Raw genomic sequence first — 27,005 nt, 5'->3', positions numbered from 1 at the left:
AGTGACTCCTGTCAGGGGCCCCATGAGGCAAGCATAACTATTATTATTTTTATTTCTTTTTAATTTTGGCTGCCACAGAGGGCGCTACAGCAGAGTGCTATTGTGTGCAAGAAATGTCATTACAAGAAGTAAAGCATTAGCATTTGAGAGGATTTCTGCACTAAACCACTATGCACAGTATAAGACAGACTTGGCACTTTTTGTACAGTGTGTGCCTGAGTCACACGGCAGATCACTTTCATTTGCAGAGGAATTAGGACTTACTTAGTAAATGTTTTTTATTTCTTTGTGAAATTTTGGATTGTACCTTCAGTATGGTAGTTGTATAGTGGGGCCAGGGGTCCATAAAAACAAATTTATTTAGCAATATGCAGCAATGTATTTATTATTATTTAACAATGCTGTATAAATTCTTTATTTAAAACCATGCAGAAATGTTTGCTCCTCAATACACAAATGGTAGATGCCATTTTGGCAGATATGTTTTATTTTTTAATTTATATATATATATATATATATATATATATATATATATATATATATATATATATATATATATAAAGAAGAAGGGACAGTGTTTGGTCCCGAAATGTTACAGCACGTAATACAGATTTTGGTTGACATGGCTATCTGAAAACCAGTGAGTGCTTATTTTCACTCTTTCTATTTCTCTCTAAGAGCACCCTGGCAGTTGTTGGAAGACAGTGGGAGTGCATACACACCATTTGCTGTACATATATATATATATATATATATATATATATATATATATATATATATATATATACAGATATATATATATTTTATTACATTCCAGTTTACTGCCCCTTTATGCAAGGACTTTTCTGATTCCAGGAGGCATTTTATATAAGATTTTTACATCTGCATAAAATGTTATAGAGTCAGGCTAAGATTGCTCAGTGTTTGAAATGAGACAGGTTAACTTAACACTGTTAAGTTTACACTACAGATGACTTAATTTTGAAATACATACAAACAAGCCTAAATTCTGCATAAGTACAGCTGACAGATGACACCAGATTTGAAGTGGTGCTCTTGGATGGGGAAATGGGGGGGAACCCCCAAACATATGTCAACCTTTCAAAAGTACTTTTCTTCATCTACCCATTCTGAGTGATCATTAATGTACAATTTTGAATTCACAGAAGTATTTTTGTCTGCACATATACAAATATGATTCTTTAAAAAAGTGACCTGTTAATTTCTGCTATTTTTTGTATCATTAGAAAAGAAAGGTAGAAAGGTGCGCTAGGCCAAACTGATAACCATACACCCCCTTAAAAGACAAAATCCCTGCAGTTGTCTAAAATGAAGTGAAAGATAAAATAGTAATAAGGGAGGCGCTCAAAGCCAAAGGTATCAACACTAAAACAAATTTAATAAAAACATATAAACAAACAGTGGTATATATATAAAGGGACGTCTCCCCAAACTTAATTAAAGCTATAATCCTAAAAAGTCTAAAATGACTGAATAAAACTTCCACAGGTCTAAAAAACAAACATTAATAATCAACAATTCTTATGTGGTTCGTTGTGATTAATATAAATGTTAATGTCTTTTCTCCATATAAAACCGAATCAGTAGTCAGCATTCCGTTATTTAAAAATACCACCAAGCTGCCTTAAAGAGTAAAGCCGTAGCTGCCAAATGTAGTGTCTAGAAAAAGTAAATTTGAAATCCAAAGCTCTCTTACTGTGTAAGATCTGTCTATGCCAAAACATTAAGCCATGTACTTTACCAGATATAGATTCGTCAGGTGAAGGTCTTTCCCCCTTGCCCGGTCCTCACCTCGAGCGGGGCTGACTGCAACTTTTGGCGTCTGACGTCACAGAAAGGTGTTCCGGCTAGAGGAAGAGGCCGATTCCTGCGCTCCCTTCTATGCGCTGTGATCACGGTCCTCTTTGATGAGCCCTGCACTTAGTGCTGATAGCACGCAGGGGACTGGATAACAGGGTGATGTAATAGATATCCAAAACTTTATTCCCAAACACAGAGGCTTTGCTCCTTGTGAGAAAGAGAATGTCCCAATAGTATAACCCGGGTTACTAAATGAGATTCCAAAGATATGATTAGTTGTCAAAAAGGTGATAACAACAACACTGCCAACACATACGAGGCGTTTCGCCCTCCTGTGGGCTTTATCAAGATAGTGATGGCAAGTGTGAGTGTCCTTATTTAAAGGAATAACTTTCAGTCTGATTGGTGGTGGTTTTAATTGGCAAATTAACAAATTAGCTTAAGGTGGTATTTGGTTTTGATGACAGTTTCTTTTTTAAGGTGGTATCTCTTTCTTCTTATCCTTAAATAAAATTGAACAATCTTACTCATAAAAAGGCACTTTCAATTGTGGACCTTAATTATTTTAAATTATATTTCTAAATTATATCCCCAGAGCAAAGAATTAAATGTGTATAGTCAATATTTAACGTGATATGTAAATTACAGATAGGATCACATAACTAATGATTATCTAACAAGCTCTACATAATGTGTATACCATAGAGTGTGCTAACAGATTAAATAACTTAAGTACCATAATAAAGTGCATAGCAGTGCTTAATCTTAAAAGTGAATATAAAGAACTTAAAACGGTATAGTGTTTTAATAGGATAACCCAAAAGATTCTTTTATCCTTCAAATAAAAAGGGGGAAAGATCTAATTCAGAATTTAATCCTTTTGGATATAAGGTGTCGTATTTATAAATATATTCTGCTTCCCTTATGAGGAGGGTTTTTTCAATATTACCACCTCTCCATTGATTATTTATTTTAAGAATACCCCAATATTTTAAATCCCTAGTGTTACCCTGGTGAACTTCCTTAAAGTGCCTATATAAATGTGTGTCTACTTTTTCTTTTTCTATACAAAGAAGGTGTTCTCTTATTCTATCCCGGAGACTCCTCTTGGTTTCTCCGAAATAGAATAAGTTACATGTGCATTTTAGTACATATATAACATTCTTATGGGTGCATCTAATAATTCCCTTTATAGTAATATCTTCACCCAAACCATTACGTTTTAAACTTTTCAATTTCGAGCTATGTGTGCATGCTTTACATGTGTAGCAGGGAAAGAAACCTGCTACACTTCTACCCTCCAAATCGAGTTGTTTATTAACTCTTCTCTTCTTTCGTATTTCGCTAGGGGCCAAAATCGTTTTAAAATTTCTTGCTCTCTTAAAAATAAAAGTCGGATTATCTGCCAACTGACTCCCTATGATATTATCCTCTTTTAATAAGTGCCAATTCCTTTTAATGATCTGTCTAGGCCAAAACCATTAAGCCATGTACTTTACCAGATATAGATTCGTCAGGTGAAGGTCTTTCCCCCTCGCCCGGTCCTCACCTCGAGCGGGGCTGACTGCAACTTTTGGCGTCTGACGTCACAGAAAGGTGTTCCGGCTAGAGGAAGAGGCCGATTCCTGCGCTCCCTTCTATGCGCTGTGATCACGGTCCTCTTTGATGAGCCCTGCACTTAGTGCTGATAGCACGCAGGGAACTGGATAACAGGGTGATGTAATAGATATCCAAAACTTTATTCCCAAACACAGAGGCTTTGCTCCTTGTGAGAAAGAGAATGTCCCAATAGTATAACCCGGGTTATTAAATGAGATTCCAAAGATATGATTAGTTGTCAAAAAGGTGATAACAACAACACTGCCAACACATACGACGCGTTTTGCCCTCCTGTGGGCTTTATCAAGATAGTGGTGGCAAGTGTGAGTGTCCTTATTTAAAGGAATAACTTTCAGTCTGATTGGTGGTGGTTTTAATTGGCAAATTAACAAATTAGCTTAAGGTGGTATTTGGCTTTGATGACAGTTTCTTTTTTAAGGTGGTATCTCTTTCTTCTTATCCTTAAATAAAATTGAACAATCTTACTCATAAAAAGGCACTTTCAATTGTGGACCTTAATTATTTTAAATTATATTTCTAAATTATATCCCCAGAGCAAAGAATTAAATGTGTATAGTCAATATTTAACGTGATATGTAAATTACAGATAGGATCACATAACTAATGATTATCTAACAAGCTCTACATAATGTGTATACCATAGAGTGTGCTAACAGATTAAATAACTTAAGTACCATAATAAAGTGCATAGCAGTGCTTAAACTTAAAAGTGAATATAAAGAACTTAAAACGGTATAGTGTTTTAATAGGATAACCCAAAAGATTCTTTTATCCTTCAAATAAAAAGGGGGAAAGATCTAATTCAGAATTTAATCCTTTTGGATATAAAGTGTCGTATTTATAAATATATTCTGCTTCCCTTATGAGGAGGGTTTTTTCAATATTACCACCTCTCCATTGATTATTTATTTTAAGAATACCCCAATATTTTAAATCCCTAGTGTTACCCTGGTGAACTTCCTTAAAGTGCCTATATAAATGTGTGTCTACTTTTTCTTTTTCTATACAAAGAAGGTGTTCTCTTATTCTATCCCGGAGACTCCTCTTGGTTTCTCCGAAATAGAATAAGTTACATGTGCATTTTAGTACATATATAACATTCTTATGGGTGCATCTAATAATTCCCTTTATAGTAATATCTTCACCCAAACCATTACGTTTTAAACTTTTCAATTTCGAGCTATGTGTGCATGCTTTACATGTGTAGCAGGGAAAGAAACCTGCTACACTTCTACCCTCCAAATCGAGTTATTTATTAACTCTTCTCTTCTTTCGTATTTCGCTAGGGGCCAAAATCGTTTTAAAATTTCTTGCTCTCTTAAAAATAAAAGTCGGATTATCCGCCAACTGACTCCCTATGATATTATCCTCTTTTAATAAGTGCCAATTCCTTTTAATGATCTGTCTAGGCCAAAACCATTAAGCAACCAATATTTAACGTGATATGTAAATTACAGATAGGATCACATAACTAATGATTATCTAACAAGCTCTACATAATGTGTATACCATAGAGTGTGCTAACAGATTAAATAACTTAAGTACCATAATAAAGTGCATAGTAGTGCTTAATCTTAAAAGTGAATATAAAGAACTTAAAACGGTATAGTGTTTTAAAAGGATAACCCAAAAGATTCTTTTATCCTTCAAATAAAAAGGGGGACAGATCTAATTCAGAATTTAATCCTTTTGGATATAAGGTGTCGTATTTATAAATATATTCTGCTTCCCTTATGAGGAGGGTTTTTTCAATATTACCACCTCTCCATTGCATGCTTTACATGTGTAGCAGGGAAAGAAACCTGCTACACTTCTACCCTCCAAATCGAGTTGTTTATTAACTCTTCTCTTCTTTCGTATTTTGCTAGGGGCCAAAATCGTTTTAAAATTTCTTGCTCTCTTAAAAATAAAAGTCGGATTATCCGCCAACTGACTCCCTATGATATTATCCTCTTTTAATAAGTGCCAATTCCTTTTAATGATTTTTTTGATCAAAAAATGGTCTGCGTTATAGTCCGTTACAAAGGGAACATTAATTTTGTCTCCCATAATAATTTCCTTTGTTTTATAACTTAAAAGGTCATCCCTATTTATTGTTTGTGCTTTTTTTATTGCCCCTGTAATATTTTCCTCCTTATAACCCTTTACAGTGAATTTGTCTGCTAGAACCACTACCTGTCTTTCAAAATCCTCAATACGTGAACAGTTTTTCCTTATACGTAAGCTTTGACCGAAAGGAATATTGTCCTTCCATAGCTTCAGGTGGCAACTATCAGCATGTAGCAGACTGTTGCAATCCACCTCTTTAAAATGAGTTTGAGTTTCCAATTTTTGATTTATTACCATAATTTCTAGGTCTAAAAACACCACTCGTTCCCTACTATAATTACTCACAAACTTGAGACCATTGGTATTGTTATTCATCTCTTCAAAGAGTTTTAACAATTCTTGCTCAGGTCCCTTCCATATAATAAAAAGGTCATCTATATAGCGCTTATAGAGTACGAGGCTTGCACCGAGATCTCTGCTTTTAAGGAATTCCTCTTCCCAAACACCCATAAAGAGGTTGGCATAACTCGGTGCAAACCTCGTACCCATCGCGGTCCCTTCTATCTGCAGGAAGAATTTATTATCAAAAGAAAAGTAATTATGCTCTAATATGTACTTTATATTGTTTAAGATAAATTTTCTTTGTTCTTCCTTCATGTTCGAATCTTGTTCTAGATAGTGTCTAACAGCTTGTATGCCTTGTTCGTGCTTGATTATGGTATATAATGACGACACATCACATGTCGCCATTATCATGTCACTACTCCATTCTATCAGTTTTAAACAATTCAGCACTTGGGTGGAGTCTTTGCGATATGAATCCAATTTGGACACATAAGGCTGAAGGAATTTGTCGATATATTGGGACACATTTGCTGTTACGGAATTAATCCCAGACAGTATCGGTCTTCCCGGGGGGTTTATTAGACACTTATGGACCTTCGGTAAAAAGTAAAAAATAGGGATTCTTGGGTGGTCCGATGATAGATATGAAAACTCTTTATCATTCAAGATACCTTTTTTATTACCTTCTATTAACATTTTATCAAGAATTGTTTTATATCTTTTGGTTGGGTCACTGGTTAACACTCTATATGTCTTTTCATCGTTGAGGAGTCTATAGGCTTCTGCCATATACTTCGTGGTATCCATTACCACTACCCCTCCACCCTTGTCCACCGGCTTTATGGTGATTTGGTTATTGGTTTGTAACTCATTCAAAATCTCTCTTTCTTTTTTGCTTATGTTCTGTTTCTTTAATTTAGGGAGATTACATTTCCTAATCTCATTGGTTACTATCTTTTCAAATGTTTCCAAAAAATTGCCTTTGGCAAAGGTGGGGTTAAATTTTGACTTTAATTTCAGATTAGTGTGTTGAAAATTGTCTTTTAATTCATGATCACTAATTGCCTGTTTCTCTAAAGGGGTTTTCATAAAGAATCTTTTGATGGTCAAATTTCTAACAAACTTCTTTATGTGAGAGAGCTTTGGATTTCGAATTTACTTTTTCTAGACACTACATTTGGCAGCTACGGCTTTACTCTTTAAGGCAGCTTGGTGGTATTTTTAAATAACGGAACGCTGACTACTGATTCGGTTTTATATGGAGAAAAGACATTAACATTTATATTAATCACAACGAACCACATAAGAACTGTTGATTATTAATGTTTGTTTTTTAGACCTGTGGAAGTTTTATTCAGTCATTTTAGACTTTTTAGGATTATAGCTTTAATTAAGTTTGGGGAGACGTCCCTTTATATATGTACCACTGTTTGTTTATATGTTTTTATTAAATTTGTTTTAGTGTTGATACCTTTGGCTTTGAGAGCCTCCCTTATTACTATTTTATTTTTTGTATCATGCATGTCGCACACTGTGGATTTAGGGGATTGTGCATTTTCTGTGGGTGTCTCTGAGGGTGTGTGTGTCTTGTGTGTATTTTCTATGGATGCATCTGTGATGGTGGGTGGGTGTGTATGTCTTTGTGTGTTTTCTGTGGTTGTCTCTGTAAGGGTGTGTGTGTACATAAGTCTGTTTTCTGTGGATGTCTCTGTGTGGGTGTGTGTGTATGTCTGTGCATTTTCTGTGGGTGTCTCTGTGAGGGTGTGTGCATATGTTTTTGTGGGTTTTTTGTGGATGTCTCAGTAGGGGTTTGTGCATATGCTTTTGTGCATTTTCTGTGGGTGTCTCTGAGGGTGTGTGTGTTTATTTATGTCTTTGTGTATTTTCTGTGAATGCCTCTGTGAGTGTGGGTGTGTATGACTTTGAGTGTTTTCTGTGGATTTCTCTGTGAGGGTGTGTGTGTGTATGCATGTCTGTGTTTTCTATGGAATTCTCTGTGAGGGTATATGCATATGTCTTTGTGCATTTTCTGTGGGTGTCTCTGTGAGTGTGTGTGTATGTGTGTATGTCTGTGTGTTTTGCCTCTGTGAGGGTGGGTGTGTATGTCTTTGAGTGTTTTCGGTGGATTTCTCTGTGAGGGTGTGTGTGTGTATGCATGTCTGTGTTTTCTGTGGAATTCTCTGTGAGGGTATAGGCATATGTCTTTGTGCATTTTCTGTGGATGTCTCTGTGAGGTTGTGTGCATATGTTTGTGTGTTTCTGTGGGTGTCTCTGTGAGGGTGTGTGCATATGTCTCTGTGTTTTATGTGGGTGTCTCTGTGATGTGTGCATATATCTGTATATTTTCTGTGGGTATCTCTGTGAGGGTGTGTGCATATGTCTGTGTGTTTTCTGTGGGTGTCTCTGTGAGGGGGTGTGTGTGTATAAGTCTGTGCATTTTCTGTGGATGTCTCAGTGAGGGTGTGTGTATGTATGTCTTTTTTCTGTGGGTGTCTGTGTGTGTATGTATTTGTGTGTTTCTGTGGGTGTCTGTGAGTGTGTATGTCTTTGTGTGTTTTCTGAGGCTGTCTCTGTGGGTGTTTCCTTGGGTGCATGTGCAAGTTTGTGTTTGAGTTTTGACCTTACTACTGATTATTCAAATCTTTCTACAGATTTTGACACTAATAAGACCTTTCCGGAAGTCACCAATCCACCACTCAAACTTTAAATTAATTTTTAGGCAGTCCAGGGCCCTTCCTTTCAGCCCCTGCATGCTGTGTGTGTGTATGTCTTTGTGCATTTTCTGTGGGTGTCTCTGTGAGGTTGTGTGTGTGTATGTCTGTGTATTTTCTGTGGAAATCTCTGTGAGGGTGTGTCTTTGTGCATTTTCTGTGGATGTCTCTGTGAGGGTGTGTATGTATGTCTTTGTACATTTTCTATGGATGTCTCTGTGAGGGTGTGTGCATATGTCTTTGTGCATTTTCTGTGGGTGTTTCTGTGAGGGTGTGTGTGTATGTATGTGTATTTTCTGTGGAAATCTCTGTGAGTGTGTGTGTGTATGTCTTTGTGCATTTTCTGTGGATGTCTCTGTGAAGGTGTGTGTGTATGTCTTTGTGGATTTTCTGTGGATGTCTCTGTGACGGTGTGTGCGTATGTCTTTGTGCATTTTCTGTGGGTGTCTATGTGAGGTTGTGTGTGTGTATTTTTTTGTGCATTTTCTGTGGATGTCTCTGTAAGGGTGTGTGTGTATGTATTTGTGCATTTTCTGTGGGTGTCTCTCTGAGGGTGTGTGTGTCTTTGTGTATTTTCTATGGATGCCTCTGTGAGGGTGGGTGTGTATGTCTTTGTGTGTTTTCTGTGGATGTCTCTGTGAGGGTGTGTGCATATGTCTGCATTTTCTGTGGGTGTCTCTGTGAGGGTGTGTGCATATGTCTTTGGGTGTTTTCTGTGGATGTCTCAGTAGGGGTGTGTGCGTATGTTTTTGTGCATTTTATGTTAGTGTCTCTGAGGGTGTGTGTGTTTATTTATGTCTTTGTGTATTTTCTGTAGATGCCTCTGTGAGGGTGGGTGTGTATGTCTTTGTGTGTTTTCTGTGGATGTCTTTGTGAGGGTGTGTGTGTGTATGCATGTCTGTGTTTTCTGTGGATTTCTCTGTGAGGGTATATGCATATGTCTTTGTTCATTTTCTGTGGGTGTCTCTGAGTTTGTGTGAGTGTGTGTATGTCTGTGTGTTTTTTATGGATGTCTCTGTGAGGGTGTGTGCATATGTTTAAGTGTTTCTGCGGGTGTCTCTGTGAGGGTGTGTGCATATGTCTCTGTGTTTTCTGTGGGTGTCTCTGTGATGGTGTGTGCATATGTCTGTGTATTTTCTGTTGGTGTTTCTGTGAGGGTGTGTGCATATGTCTGTGCATTTTCTGTGGATGTCTCAGTGAGGGCATGTGTGTATGTATGTCTTTGTGTGTTTTCTGTGGGTGTCTCTATGTGTGTGTATGTATATGTGTGTTTTCTGTGGGTGTCTGTGAGTGTGTATGTCTTTGTGTGTTTTCTGAGGCTGTCTCTGTGGGTGTTTCCTTGGGTGCATGTGCAATTGAGTTTTGACCTTACTTCTGATTATTCACATCTTTCTACAGACTTTGAGACTAATGAGACCTTTCCGGAAGTCACCAATCCACCACTCAAGCTTTAAATTATTGTTTAGGCAGTCCAGGGCCCTTCCTTTCAGCCACTGCATGCTGTTGTCATCATATAGTTGGCATCTTCCTTGACAAAAAGATAATCTTGTAAATCTCTTTTTTTGACAAAACTGTAGTCTACTTCATTACTTGTCAAGTCAATGTAATCAAGTACTGAGTGTCTGTTTAGGTGTCTGTGTCTGAGTGTGCTTGTGTGTTTATTTGCATGATTGCTAGAGTGTCTATATGTGAATCCTTATGTGTGAGTGAGTGTGTGTTTCAATGTATGAGTGTGTATGTTGTATGTGTGTTTCTGTGTTTGTGTGTTACTACCTTTACAACATTTCCAAGTTTGACTACACTTAAGAATAAAGTGCATTTACATTTTAGTCACGTATACGTTTTAGTCACTTGGTCAAAAATTTCACATATCAAAGGGGGAGTCCTGTTCAATGGTTAAGTAAGGGGCCCCAAAATATCTAGTGGCGGACCTGCCTACTGAACTCAACCAGCATTACTAGATGGAGATGGTTGTAAAATCACTGTATTAATACAGGCCCCAAGTTCAAGCACTCTGAAAGCTTTATTTTCCCAGACTTTTAATTTGAGATAGTTACTGCCGAGGGAATATGATTGCTTTCAGGTGTGAACACAGTCCCCTGAAGCCAAAGAGAATTAAAGCTATAGGTGGAAAACAGTTTGTATTGGTCAGAATTGGTAATTTCCGTGCTGTCTTACACAACAAAATGAGATCTTCACACTGTGAACCCTCCCCAACTCTCCACTCTTATTCAAATATGCCTCCCCCACACTTCCATGATATCCTGCCATGACCTTGCTATAACCCACTATAACAATACTCTCTCCACTGCACTTGACACTCTCGCTCTGCCTCAATTTCGCAAAGCCCCACGTCGTCAGCTCCAGCCCTGGCACTCCAAAAAAACACGCCACCTACAAAAATGCTCCTGCCTGGAGGAAATCCCACTCTGAAGCTGATTTCATGCACTATAAGTTCATTCTTTACTCTTGCACCTCTGCCCTTTGCTTAGCTAAGCAAACCTACTTCTCATCTCTTATATCCACTCGCTCTTCAAACCCTAAAAGACTCTTCTCCATTTTCAACTCTCTCCTCTACCCACCTGCACCACCCCCCTCATCTGCATTCAGTGCTCAAGACCTTGCTTTTGTCATCCTCACACCTCACTACCTGCCCACTTGACCCTATTACTTCACATCCAATTCTTCCTCTGTCTCCCACACTCACTCCGGCTCTTACTCACATATTCAACCTATCCCTTTCTACCGGCTCATTCCCTGCCTCCTTCAAACATGCAAAGGTCACCCCCATCCTTACAAAACCCTCCCTTGACCCTAACTCCCCTGCAAACTACCACCCCGACCCCATATCACTGCTCCTACTAGCTTCAAAATTCCTTGAAAAAACTAGTTTTCGATCGCCTAACCCAATTCCTGTCTTCCAACTCATTGCTTGGCCCCGTGCTATCTGGCTTCCATCCCCAACACTCAACTGAGACTGCCCTCACCAAGATTACTAAGGATCTCCTTTCTGCTAAAAAAAGGCTTCTACTCTATACTCATCTTACTTGACCTCTCTGCTGCCTTTGACACTGTTGACCATCCCCTTCTCCTTTGGACTCTCAGCTCTATCGGGCTCTGTGACACGTCCCTCTCCTGGATTCACTCTTATCTCTCTAACAGATCCTTCTCCATCTCTTTTGCTGGTGACTCCTCCTCTTTATTGCCTCTGTCTGTTGGAGTACCTCAAGGCTCTGTCCTGGGTCCTCTACTCTTCTCTATTTAAACTTATTCACTGGGTAAACTTATCAACAGCTATGTCTTCAGCTATCACCTCTATGCTGATGATACCCAGATCTACCTTTCAACCCCTGCACTCTCTCCTTCTGTCAATTCTCACATCAGTGACTGCTTATCTGGCATTTCTTCCTGGATGGCCTCTCACCACATAAAAATAAACATGTCCAAGACCGAACTGCTTGACTCTACTCAAGTTTCTAATTTTTTTATCACTGTTGGCGGCACCACTATCTCGCCATCACCTCAAGTCCGTTGCCTCTGAGTCACGCTTGACTCAAATCTGTCCTTCATTCCCCACATCCAATTGCTCTCTTCATCCTGCCGCAACCACCTACGCAATATCTCCAAAATTCGTCCGTTTCTGAGTGCTGAAACTACTAAACAGCTAATCCACTCCCTGGCAATTTCCCGACTTGACTACTGTAACAACTTACTAACTGGCCTCCCTCTCTACCGCCTCTCTACCCTCAAATCCATACTAAATGCATCTGCCAGGCTAATCCACCTCTCTCGATGCTCTGTTTCTGCTGAACCTCTCTGTGAGTATCTTCACTGGCTCCCCATTCACAGCAGAGTTAAATTCAAAATTCTCACCCTGACCTACAAAGCCCTCACCAATGCTGCCCCACCCTACCTGTCCTCACTCATCAACAAATATACCCCTGCCAGCCCCCTAAGATCCAACAATTACTTGCTTCTTGTATCCTCTACCATCACCTCCTCTCATGCTAGACTACAGGACCAACCCTCTGGAACGCACTTCCTCAAGCTGTCAGACTTGCCCCTAACCTCTCCTCCTTCAAACATTCAATAAAGACCTTTCTGTTCAGGGAAGCTTATCGCCCGACTTATTTACAAACTAACTTCACTTAACTAATAGTTGCCCTCATCTATCTCCTCACTAATATCATTCTCACATTTGCAGTCCCCACCTCCTGTTTCCTATCCTCCTACCCATCTAGATTGTAAGTTCCCACGAGAATAGGGCCCTCAATTCCCCCTGTATTTGTCTTTTATTGTATTGTTTCTCCATTGTACGGTTATCATTGTACCCATGGGCAGCGCTGCGGAATCTGTTGGCGCTTTATAAATAAAGTATAGTAATAATAATAATAATAATAGTAATACATAGCTATTGCCCTTTGCAATAAAAACAAAAGTCCAAATGACCTGGACATTTCAAAAGAAGAGACAAGAACACTATGAGACTTGTAAATCTTAGTGGCCATATTTGATTTTAAGTTTGCTGCTCAAATAAACTGATGTTTAAACTCTATTCTAGGTCTGTCAATGGGTGATGAGTAAGTGGAAGAAGAAATAGTACCAAATTTCAAGGTGCAAATAATTGTTAGGAAAGTAAAATCTGGAAAATTGACTTCCGGTGGGCGGGCTGAAGAGTAAGCAGCTAAAGTTGGTAGCTCCGGAGCTGAAGCTGACTTTAAAGCACACAGTAATAATAATCCGTACCTAACCAAACCAATATACATTACTGGAACAGCCCAAGTGCATTATAGCCTTAACACATAAGGTGTCCGGCAATTACAGCACTGGTGGAAGCCATCTCACCCTCAACGCAAGCATTAAAGCACATGGAAGTGCATCTGTATATAGTTGGAAACTGGACTGCGATCCTGCAGTGACAGCTAAACCGGTACATGGTATCTGAGGATCCGGTGAGCAAACTGAGGTCAAACTGCCAAACTGAGGTTCTGTTGTGGAATAGAAGTTGACTGGTTAACTCGGATGTTGTTGAACACTTACCTGATACCAACGGATCAGCTGAAGAGGCCGAACAGAACCTGGTAGGCTAAGTGAACCTCTCCTCACAAGAATCCTGATAGCGGAGTCTGCTGTGAGACCTGAGGAGGAGAATTGGAGGTTCCCTAGCACTTCTATGCAGTTCCCGGCAGGTGACGATCAGCATTTCCCTGTGACGTTAAAACTTCAGGCGCCATCTTGCCCAACGGCATCTGAAAAAGGAGGAATCGGGATTCAAAGTACCACATCTTCAGAACAGCAAATTTGTTTCTCACGTCTCAGCGCACCAGCTCCTGGTTTGTTCACTTGGATTGAGGCTGGGCTGTGGGGTCTTCTCTCCCCAGCGTGGCTACATTGATACATGCTGCTCCTTCCTTCATGGTAACGGTATGAAATCAGCAGAAAGGGTAAATTACATGACACAAACCACTAAATGTGTTTAACGTGTTGCCCTCACAGAAAGCTGTGAATTGGAATTTATCCCTTACTATCTTCCATGGGCACATTAGACTCATGTTCGTCTGTCGGTCTGAACCGCAGAGAGGCCCACTAAAATACATGTCTGAAGGACAGTCTTACATATGGTATGTGTGGATTTAACACATTCATGATATGCCTAAAATGATTGTACTTTTGCTGTTTGCTATCCTAAGATAAAAGTTTCATAACCAATCAGGCGCTCTTTATGGTATAGGATACTGAACATAAAAATTGGTATAGCATATCTCTATGTTAAATTGCAATATCAAGCTGAGTGTGACAAGAGGTACATATTGCTGTGTAATTATATATTCTTATCTGAAAGATCTATTGTTAGAGATACATGTATGATGTTGTCATTACTGTCTAACTGTATACTGTTACTATTAGAAATTCAGTTGTTTTTTACACGGATAAATTTCTGGCTAGTGCTAAAATGTCAGGTAAAGCTAAAAACTCTGGAAATACTAGGGGAGCTGCTGACCACTCACAGGAGTCTTTTCCTCATACACAAGATATAAATGCGATGCCCATGGACACTCATGTCGTGGTACAGTAGCTCTCTTCCATTTTCCTCCCTAAGATGGAAAGCCTACAGAAAGGTCTAGACCATTTAAGAGGGGAAATTAAACAATTGTCTGTGAGATTCACGGAAATGGAGGAAAGGGTATCAAGGCTTGAAGATACATCTACCACACATGACACACAAATAGACACCCTAGTGAAACAGAATATGATTTTACACCAGAGATTAGAAGACCTGGAAAACAGATCGCATCGCAATAACTTGCGCTTACTAGGAGTGCCAGAAAGCATTAAGCCCAAAGACCTTATACACTTCATTGAAAATACTTTGCCAGCTTTACTCAAGCTAACCCCAGCAATATTCAATGGTAGTGTGGAGAGGGCTCACAGGTTAGGACCGGATAGGCAACAAGAGCGGGGGAATACACAGCCCAGAGAGGTTATGACTAACTTCCTACATTTTCAATTGAAAATTTAAATCTTGCGTGCTTATAGGAAAAACTCCCCAATATTGTATGAGGCCTCTAAGCTACTCTTCTGAGCTAATGCGGAAACGTAAGGAGTTCTCTCCGGTGTGCTCAGAACTAAATAAAGAAGGGATAAAGGTTTACTTATTGTACCCAGCTAAATTTAAACTGCTAACACCCTCTGGCCCTAGATTTTTTCACACACCTCAATAAGTATCTGAGTGAGTACCTGGGGAGCATAGAGAACAGATCTAATACTGGTTCACCAAGGTCATCTCATTCTGACCCAGGCTGAAGTGATAAACAGAGAATAGAATAGAAGGACACAAAATGCTCATGAGATATGGCAGATTTTGCCTCTTACAATTCTATCCTGATTTGTCTTATGCTTAAATACAGTTATATAGTTAGGTTTGTTATCTTAGAAGTTTTAGTTTTTTTGGTCTGCTTCTAGTCCAAAATGTAAACTGAAGGTCTATCAATCCTTACTTTATTGGGACAAGATTGTCATACTTTGGGACAATGGCATCTATTTATCAAAGAATCGACTTTCTTGCATTCACCGACACCAATAAGCTTGCCTAAGATCGCCTAACATCGCTGCCGCGGACCTGAATACGTTCTCAATAATTATCAAAAAAGCTGTCAAAAAGCTGCGCACCATGTACAGTGCGATGAGCAGCGGACTGTTGTTAACTAACAGTCATCGATCTCGCTGCTCTTCGGCTTACCCTGTCACTAAAATCCCACAGTATACTATACTGTTTACCCCATATACCTCCGCTCCCGGAGCCCACTGCAACTCTAATAAAGTGTTTAACCCCTAAACTGCCACTCCCGGACCCCGCTGCAACTCTAATAAATGTATTAACCCCTAAATCGCCGCTCCCGGACCCCGCCGCAACTAAATACAATTATTAACCCCTAAACCTCCGCTCCCGGACCAAGCTCCAACTAAATACAATTATTAGCCCCTAAACCACCACTCCCGGACCCCACCGCAACTAAATACAAATATTAACCCCTAAACCGCCGCTCCCGGAGCCCACCGCCACCTACATTATACTTAACCCCTAATCTGCCGCCCCCTACACCGCCGCCACCTACATTATATTTATTAACCCCTAATCTGCCCCCCCTACACCGCCCGCCACCTACATTATATTTATTAACCCCTAATCTGCCCCCCCTACACCGCTGCCACCTACCTACATTTATTAACACCTAATCTGCCGCCCCCAACGTCATCGACACTATATTAAATTTATTAACCACTAAACCTAAGTCTAACCCTAACCCTAACACCCCCTAACTTAAATATAATTTAAATAAATCTAAATAAATATTACTATCATTAACTACATGATTCCTATTTTAAACTAAATACTTACCTATAAAATAAACCCTAAGCTAGCTACAATATAACTTATAGTTACATTGTAGCTAGCTTAGGGTTTATTATTATTTTACAGGCAACTTTGTATTTATTTTAACTAGGTAGAATAGTTATTAAATAGTTATTAACTATTTAATAACTTCCTAGTTAAAATAAAGACAAATATACCTGTAAAATAAAACCTAACCTACATTACAATTACACCTAACACTACACTATAATTAAATTAATTCCCTAAACTAAATACAATTAAATACAATTAAAAAAAAATACAAAAAAACAAACACTAACTTACAGAAAATAATAAAATAATTACAAGATTTTTAAACTAATTACACCTAATCTAATCCCCCTAACAAAATAAAAAAGCCCCCCCCAAAATAAAAAAGCCCTACCCTACACTAAATTACAAATAGCCCTTAAAAGGACCTTTTGCGGGTCATTGCCCCAAAGTAATCAGCTCTTTTATCTGTAAAAAAAAAAATTACAACCCCCCCAACATTAAAACCCACCACCTACACAACTAACCCTACTCTAAAACCCACCCAATCCCCCCTTAAAAAAAAAACTAACACTAACCCCTTGAAGATCACCCTACCTTGAGAAGTCTTCACCCAACCAGGCCGAAGTCCTCCACGAAGCCGGCAGAAGTGGTACTGCAGACCGGCAGAAGTGGTCCTCCAGACGGGCAGAAGTCTTCATCCAGGCGGCATCTTCTATCTTCATCCATGCAGCGCGGAGCGGCTCCATCTTCAAGACATCCGATGCGGAGCATCCTCTTCTTTTGACATCTTCTTGCTGAATGAATGTTCCTTTAAATGATGTCATCCAAGATGGCGTCCCTTGAATTCCGATTGGGTGATAGAATTCTATCGGAATTAAGGTAGGAAAAAGGTAGGAAAAATCCTATTGGCTGATGCAATCAGCCAATAGGATTGAACTCGCTTTCTATTGGCTGTTCGCATTCTATTGGCTGTTCGCATTTTATTGGCTGTTCCATTCCTATTGGCTGATTGCATTGCAGCCAATCGGAATTCAAGGGACGCCATCTTGGATGACGTCATTTAATGGAACATTCATTCAGCAAGAAGACGTCGAAAGAAGAGGATGCTCCGCGTCGGATGTCTTGAAGATTGAGCCGCTCCGCGCCGGATGGATGAAGATAGAAGATGCCATCTGGATGAAGACTTCTGCCTGTCTGGAGGACCACTTCTGCCCGTCTGGAGGACCACTTCTGCCGGATTCGTGGAAGACTTCGGCCCGGTTGGGTGAAGACTTCTCATGGTAGGGTGATCTTCAAGGGGTTAGTGTTAGGTTTTTTTTAAGGGGGGATTTGGTGGGTTTTAGAGTAGGGTTGGTTGTATGGGTGGTGGGTTTTAATGTTGGTGGGGTTTTATTTATTTTTTACAGGTAAAAGAGCTGATTACTTTTGGGCAATGTCCCGCAAAAGGCCCTTTTAATAGCTATTTGTAATTTAGTGTAGGGTACGGCTTTTTTTATTTGGGGGGGCTTTTTTATTTTGTTAGGGGGATTAGATTAGGTGTAATTAGTTTAAAAATCTTCTAATTTGTTTATTATTTTCTGTAATTTAGTGTTTGTTTTTTGTACTTTAGATAAAAAATTTTAATTGTATTTAATTGTATTTAGTTTAGGGAATTAATTTAATTATAGTGTAGTGTTAGGTGTAATTGTAACGTAGATTAGGTTTTATTTTACAGGTATATTTGTCTTTATTTTAACTAGGAATTTATTAAATAGTTAATAACTATTTAATAACTATTCTACCTAGTTAAAATAAATACAAAGTTGTCTGTAAAATAAAAATAAACCCTAAGCTAGCTACAATGTAACTATTAGTTATATTGTAGCTATCTTAGGGTTTATTTTACAGGTAAGTATTTAGTTTTAAATAAGAATTATTTAGTTAATGATAGTAATATTTATTTAGATATATTTAAATTATATTTAAGTTAGGGGGTGTTAGGGTTAGGGTTAGACTTAGGTTTAGTGGTTAAATTTAATATAATGTTGGCGACGTTGGGGGCGGCAGATTAGGGGTTAATAAATTTAGGTAGGTACCATGCTGAGTTTAAATTATATTTTTTTACTACATATTTGCTTGGGACAAGGGTGCTATATAACGAGGCACCAAACTATGATCACTTTCGGTGGAATACATATCGCATACAAATTCTAGTAGAGGCATAGCAATCCTCTTTGGGGAAAGATGAAAAGTAGAGGTTTTAGCAACACACAATGATACAGAACGTAGATTCATAGTGCTGCAAGTCAGAATAAATCAAAGGATTTTTGTACTTTGTAATATATATGCCCCTAATAATAAGTTTCAACCTTCTGGACTAAAATTATACAGACGCTCAAACCTTATTCGGGTATGGATATAATAATGGGGGGGATTTTAATTTAGCCCCAAACCCTGTCTGTGACAGAATGCGGGATCCAAAGTGCCCCCAGGTGGGGCAGAGACCCGTAGGCAAGGGTACCTTTGAAAATAAAAATTCCGGCAGACTCTCAGACTCTCTACAATTAGTGGTATTTGAAGATTGAGGATCTCGGAGAGTAAGGACTTCACCTGTATTTCAAGGGCAACACCCTCGCTCGCTCGTATAAATCTGTTTTTTTAATATCCCCCAATTTGATTCCAAGAGTGACTGGTGATAAAATTCACAATGTTGTGGTCTCAGACCACGCACCAGTGGAGCTTGTAATTTCAGTAGGTGCTTCCTTCCAAATAAACACATGTTAAGATTTCCTGGATACCTATATACCTCAGAAGCTTTTTCTAAACACATGCGTGGAACGATTATTAAACAGATAATCAGGGCCACTCCGACACCCCGGCATTGTTCTGTTCACCAAGCGATCGCGCAGATACTTAAAACTAAAGTATTATAGGGAAGGTGACGGGTCAGGTAAACTACTGGCCTCATTAATAAACCAGAAAAACACCCGCAAACCAAAAGCTGCCATTAAATATCATAACAAAACTCACAAAACTCCAGATCCGATAGTTAAGGCTATGGCAGATTATTACTCTAAATTATACACTAGTCAGAAAACTCCACCCCAAGACATAATATCAACCTTTTGGAAGGATCTGGCCCTCCCACAAATTACCCAGGAACAATTAGATTTCCTGAACTCTTATATCACCTCTTATACCATTCCAATATCACCCAAATTTGCCAGAACATATTATCTAGATTGGAAGGCTGGAAAAGGCTCCCTCTATCTTTGACAGGATGAGTTGGTTTGGTCAAGATGGCGATTCTGACAAAGATTTTGTACCCTCTTCTGATGTAGCCTTTCTTGATAATGAAAAAGGATGTAAAATTATTCACACGAGCTCTCACAAACTTTCTTTGGAAAGGGGGTAAATCGAGGGTAGCTCTTACTAAATTATATGCACACCCCCACCAGGGAGGATTGGGGTTGCCTAACTTAAAACTTTACAATTGGGCGGCATTCATGTCTAATGTTGGATTGGCAATTAAACACTAAGCACTTCTATACACCAGAATTAGAGAGCTCTGCCTTAGTGACATGGAACCTCACCTTCTTGCCTTTTGCGGCTATAACGGATGTCCCTTCTAGTATCAAAACAAATTTTCTTTATAGAGATATATTGAGAGCCTGGCATATGGCACTGCGTCAGTTGGGACATACATGTGTATCCTCTAGATTAACCCCGCTTTGAGGTAATCTAAACTTTGCCCATGGTATTGATACCTCTCCTTTCATTATTTGGGAGGAATTGGGCCTGCGGACGCTCTGGACCTGGCTACACATGGGGTGAAGGCATTCACTGACTTACAAAGCCAGTTTAAGATACCCCGATTAAACTTTTATGCTTACTTGCAAATGTGACACTATACAACACAGTTAATGAAAGCAGACACCCACTTCTGGGAACCACATGCCTTCATATCTTCAGTAGCATAATTTAAAATGGGGAATTTTACTATCTTGAGGCTCTATAGGACCTTACTAAATAGAGGGGAATCAGGAACTTAGATAGCGATGATACAGTTGTAGCAATACAAAATAGCATGGAGACGGTAAGGGGGTTGACCCTGTCAATGACTGTTATAGAATCACAATCACAATGCTACATAGGGACTACATTATTCCACATAGACTAAGTGGAACTCAAAAATAGTAAATGAATGCAGTAAGTGTAAATTATTCAACCCTGATTATTTACAAGAGCAACTCTCTAGTCTTAGGTCTCTACTGATCACAATCGTCCTGATTGCAAGAAAGTGCATCCTTGGGGTGTGGATGGTGAAAACGGTCCTTCTTTTGTGTCATTTAAACATAGTCTATATAGACAGCTGCTTATTGAACAGCTAGACACCAAAATGGATACTACTAAACAACTAAAGCATTTTATACACAAATGGCAGACATACATTAAGACTTTAAGTCTTGACCTACAAAGACAACTTCTAACACTAACACTGCAAGAGCACAAGACAGGATACTGGAACACAAGGCAGGATGCTGGCACTGCAGGAACACAAGGCAGGATGCTAACACTGCAGAAGCACAAGGCAGGATACTGGAACACAAGGCAGGTTGCTAACACTGCAGGAGCACATGGTCGGATACTGGAACACAAGGCAGAATGCTAGCACTGCAGGAGCACAAGGCAGGATACTGGAACACAAGGCAGGTTGCTAACACTGAAGGAGCACATGGCCGGATACTGGAACACAAGGCAGGATGCTAGCACTGCAGGAGCACAAGGCAGGATACTGGAACACAAGGCAGGTTGCTAACACTGCAGGAGCACATGGCCGGATACTGGAACACAAGGCAGGATGCTAGCACTGCAGGAGCATATGGCAGGATACTGGAACACAAGGCAGGATGCTAACACTGCAGGAGCACAAGGCAGGATACTGGAACACAAAGCAGGATGCAAACACTGCAGGAGCACAAGTCAGGATACTAACACTGCAGGAGCACAAGGCAGGATGCTGGAACACAAGGCAGGATGCTGGCACTGCAGGAGCATATGGCAGGATACTGGAACACAAGGCAGGATGCTAACACTGCAGGAGCACAAGGCAGGATACTGGAACACAAAGCAGGATGCAAACACTGCAGGAGCACAAGTCAGGATACTAACACTGCAGGAGCACAAGGCAGGATGCTGGAACACAAGGCAGGATGCTGGCACTGCAGGAGCACATGGCAGGATGCAAACACTGCAGGAGCACAAGTCAGGATACTGGAACACAAGGCAGGATGCTGGCACTACAGGAGCACAAGGCAGGATGCTAACACTGCAGGAGCACAAGGCAGGATACTGGAACACAAAGCAGGATGCAAACACTGCAGGAGCACAAGTCAGGATACTAACACTGCAGGAGCACAAGGCAGGATGCTGGAACACAAGGCAGGATGCTGGCACTGCAGGAGCACATGGCAGGATGCAAACACTGCAGGAGCACAAGTCAGGATACTGGAACACAAGGCAGGATGCTGGCACTACAGGAGCACAAGGCAGGATGCAAACACTGCAGGAGCACAAGTCAGGATACTGGAACACAAGGCAGGATGCTAGCACTGCAGGAGCACAAGACAGGATACTGGAACACAAGGCAGGTTGCTAACACTGCAGGAGCACATGGCAGGATACTGGAACACAAGGCATGATGCCAGCACTGCAGGAGCAAAAGACATTATACTGGAACACAAGGCAGGATGCTGGCACTGCAGGAGCACAAGACAGGATACTGGAACACCAGGCAGGATGCTGGAACACAAGGCAGGATGCTAACACTGCAGGAGCACAAGGCAGGATGCTGGAACACAAGGCAGGATGCTGAAACACAAGGCAGGATACTGGAACACCAGGCAGGATGCTGGAACACAAGGCAGGATGCTAAGACTGCAGGAGCACAAGGCAGGATACTGGAACACAAGGCAGGATGCTGGCACTGCAGGAGCACAAGGCAGGATGCTGGAACACAAGGCAGGATGCTGGAACACAAGGCAGGATACTGGAACACAAGGCAGGATGCTAACACTGCTGGAGCACATGGCAGGATACTGGAACACAAGACAGAATGCTGGAACACAAGGCAGGGTGCTAACACTGCAGGAGCACATGGCAGGATACTGGAACACAAGGCAGGATGCTAACACTGCAGGAGCACAGGGCAGGATACTGGAAAACCAGGCAGGATGCTGGAACACAAGGCAGGATGCTAACACTGCAGGAGCACAAGACAGGATACTGGAACACAAGGCAGGATGCTGGAACACAAGGCAGGATGCTAACACTGCAGGAGCACAGGGCAGGATGATAGAACACAAGGCAGGACGCTAACACTGCAGGAGCACAGGGCAGGATGATAGAACACAAGGCAGGATGCTGGCACTGCAGGAGCACAAGACAGGATACTGGAACACAAGGCAGGATACAGGCACTACAGGAGCAAAAGGCAAGATACTGGAACACAAGGAAGGATGCTAACACTGCAGGAGCACAAGATAGGATACTGGAACACAAGGCAGGATGCTGGCACTGCAGGAACACAAGGCAGGATACTGGCACTGCAGGAGCACAAGACAGGATACTGGAACACAAAGCAGGATGCTGGAACACAAGGCAGGATGCTGGCACTGCAGGAACACAAGGCAGGATACTGGCACTGCAGGAGCACAAGACAGGATACTGGAACACAAAGCAGGATGCTGGAACACAAGGCAGGATGCTGGAACACAAGGGAGGATGCTAACACTGCAGGAGCACAAGGCAGGATACTGGAACACAAGGCAGGATGCTGGCACTGCAGGAGCACAAGGTAGGATGCTGGAACACAAGGCAGGATGCTGGAACACAAGGCAGGATGCTAACACTGCAGGAGCACAAGGCAGGATGCTGGAACACAAGGCAGGATGATGGGACACAAGGCAGGATGCTGGAACACAAGGCAGGATACTGGAACACAAAGCAGGATGCTAACACTGCAGACCATAAGACAGGATACTGGAACACAAGGCAGGATACTCGCACAGCAGGAACACAAGGCAAGATACTGGAACACAAGGAAGGATGCTAACACTGCAGGAGCACAAGACAGGATACTGGAACACGAGGCAGGATACTAGCACTGCAGGAGCACAAGACAGGATGCTGGAACACAAGTCAGGATGCTGGAACACAAGGCAGGATGCTAACACTGTAGGAGCACAAGGCAGGATACTGGAACACAAGGCAGGATGCTAGCACTGCAGGAGCACAAGGCAGGATGCTGGAACACAAGGCAGGATGCTGGAACACAAGGCAGGATACTGGAACACAAGGCAGGATACTGGAACACAAGGCAGGATGCTAACACTGCAGGAGCACATGGCAGGATACTGGAACACAAGGCAGGATGCTAACACTGCAGGAGCACAAGGCAGGATACTGGAACACAAAGCAGGATGCAAACACTGCAGGAGCACAAGTCAGGATACTAACACTGCAGGAGCACAAGGCAGGATGCTGGAACACAAGGCAGGATGCTGGCACTGCAGGAGCATATGGCAGGATACTGGAACACAAGGCAGGATGCTAACACTGCAGGAGCACAAGGCAGGATACTGGAACACAAAGCAGGATGCAAACACTGCAGGAGCACAAGTCAGGATACTAACACTGCAGGAGCACAAGGCAGGATGCTGGAACACAAGGCAGGATGCTGGCACTGCAGGAGCACATGGCAGGATGCAAACACTGCAGGAGCACAAGTCAGGATACTGGAACACAAGGCAGGATGCTGGCACTACAGGAGCACAAGGCAGGATGCTAACACTGCAGGAGCACAAGGCAGGATACTGGAACACAAAGCAGGATGCAAACACTGCAGGAGCACAAGTCAGGATACTAACACTGCAGGAGCACAAGGCAGGATGCTGGAACACAAGGCAGGATGCTGGCACTGCAGGAGCACATGGCAGGATGCAAACACTGCAGGAGCACAAGTCAGGATACTGGAACACAAGGCAGGATGCTGGCACTACAGGAGCACAAGGCAGGATGCAAACACTGCAGGAGCACAAGTCAGGATACTGGAACACAAGGCAGGATGCTAGCACTGCAGGAGCACAAGACAGGATACTGGAACACAAGGCAGGTTGCTAACACTGCAGGAGCACATGGCAGGATACTGGAACACAAGGCATGATGCCAGCACTGCAGGAGCAAAAGACATTATACTGGAACACAAGGCAGGATGCTGGCACTGCAGGAGCACAAGACAGGATACTGGAACACCAGGCAGGATGCTGGAACACAAGGCAGGATGCTAACACTGCAGGAGCACAAGGCAGGATGCTGGAACACAAGGCAGGATGCTGAAACACAAGGCAGGATACTGGAACACCAGGCAGGATGCTGGAACACAAGGCAGGATGCTAACACTGCAGGAGCACAAGGCAGGATACTGGAACACAAGGCAGGATGCTGGCACTGCAGGAGCACAAGGCAGGATGCTGGAACACAAGGCAGGATGCTGGAACACAAGGCAGGATACTGGAACACAAGGCAGGATGCTAACACTGCTGGAGCACATGGCAGGATACTGGAACACAAGACAGAATGCTGGAACACAAGGCAGGGTGCTAACACTGCAGGAGCACATGGCAGGATACTGGAACACAAGGCAGGATGCTAACATTGCAGGAGCACAGTGCAGGATACTGGAAAACCAGGCAGGATGCTGGAACACAAGGCAGGATGCTAACACTGCAGGAGCACAAGACAGGATACTGGAACACAAGGCAGGATGCTGGAACACAAGGCAGGATGCTAACACTGCAGGAGCACAGGGCAGGATGATAGAACACAAGGCAGGACGCTAACACTGCAGGAGCACAGGGCAGGATGATAGAACACAAGGCAGGATGCTGGCACTGCAGGAGCACAAGACAGGATACTGGAACACAAGGCAGGATACAGGCACTACAGGAGCAAAAGGCAAGATACTGGAACACAAGGAAGGATGCTAACACTGCAGGAGCACAAGATAGGATACTGGAACACAAGGCAGGATGCTGGCACTGCAGGAACACAAGGCAGGATACTGGCACTGCAGGAGCACAAGACAGGATACTGGAAAACAAAGCAGGATGCTGGAACACAAGGCAGGATGCTGGCACTGCAGGAACACAAGGCAGGATACTGGCACTGCAGGAGCACAAGACAGGATACTGGAACACAAAGCAGGATGCTGGAACACAAGGCAGGATGCTGGAACACAAGGGAGGATGCTAACACTGCAGGAGCACAAGGCAGGATACTGGAACACAAGGCAGGATGCTGGCACTGCAGGAGCACAAGGTAGGATGCTGGAACACAAGGCAGGATGCTGGAACACAAGGCAGGATGCTAACACTGCAGGAGCACAAGGCAGGATGCTGGAACACAAGGCAGGATGATGGAACACAAGGCAGGATGCTGGAACACAAGGCAGGATACTGGAACACAAAGCAGGATGCTAACACTGCAGACCATAAGACAGGATACTGGAACACAAGGCAGGATACTCGCACAGCAGGAACACAAGGCAAGATACTGGAACACAAGGAAGGATGCTAACACTGCAGGAGCACAAGACAGGATACTGGAACACGAGGCAGGATACTAGCACTGCAGGAGCACAAGACAGGATGCTGGAACACAAGTCAGGATGCTGGAACACAAGGCAGGATGCTAACACTGTAGGAGCACAAGGCAGGATACTGGAACACAAGGCAGGATGCTAGCACTGCAGGAGCACAAGGCAGGATGCTGGAACACAAGGCAGGATGCTGGAACACAAGGCAGGATACTGGAACACAAGGCAGGATACTGGAACACAAGGCAGGATGCTAACACTGCAGGAGCACATGGCAGGATACTGGAACACAAGGCAGGATGCTAACACTGCAGGAGCACAGGGCAGGATACTGGAAAACAAGGCAGGATGCTGGCACTGCAGGAGCACAAGGCAGGATACTGGAACACAAGGCAGGATGCTGGAACACAAGGCAGGATACTGGAACACAAGGCAGGATACTGGAACACAAAGCAGGATGCTAACACTGCAGGACCACAAGACAGGATACTGGAACACAAGGCAGGATACTAGCACTGCAGGAGCACAAGGCAAGATACTGGAACACACGGAAGGATGCTAACACTGCAGGAGCACAAGACAGGATACTGGAACACAAGGGAGGATGTTGGCACTACAAGAACACAAGGCAGGGTACTGGAACACGAGGCAGGATACTCGCACTGCAGGAGCACAAGACAGGATACTGGAACACAAGGCAGGATACTGGAACACAAGGCAGGATGCTGGAACACAAGGCAGGATGCTAACACTGTAGGAGCACAAGGCAGGATGCTGGCACTGCAGGAGCACAAGGCAGTATGCTGGAACACAAGGCAGGATGCTGGAACACAAGGCAGGATACTGGAACACAAGGCAGGATACTGGAACACAAGGCAGGATGCTAACACTGCAGGAGCACATGGCAGGATACTGG

This window comes from Bombina bombina, chromosome 3 (assembly GCF_027579735.1).
Source record: "Bombina bombina isolate aBomBom1 chromosome 3, aBomBom1.pri, whole genome shotgun sequence".
Taxonomy (NCBI): domain Eukaryota; kingdom Metazoa; phylum Chordata; class Amphibia; order Anura; family Bombinatoridae; genus Bombina; species Bombina bombina.
The sequence above is the reverse complement of the archived record's forward strand: the minus strand, read 5'-3'. Positions refer to the sequence as shown.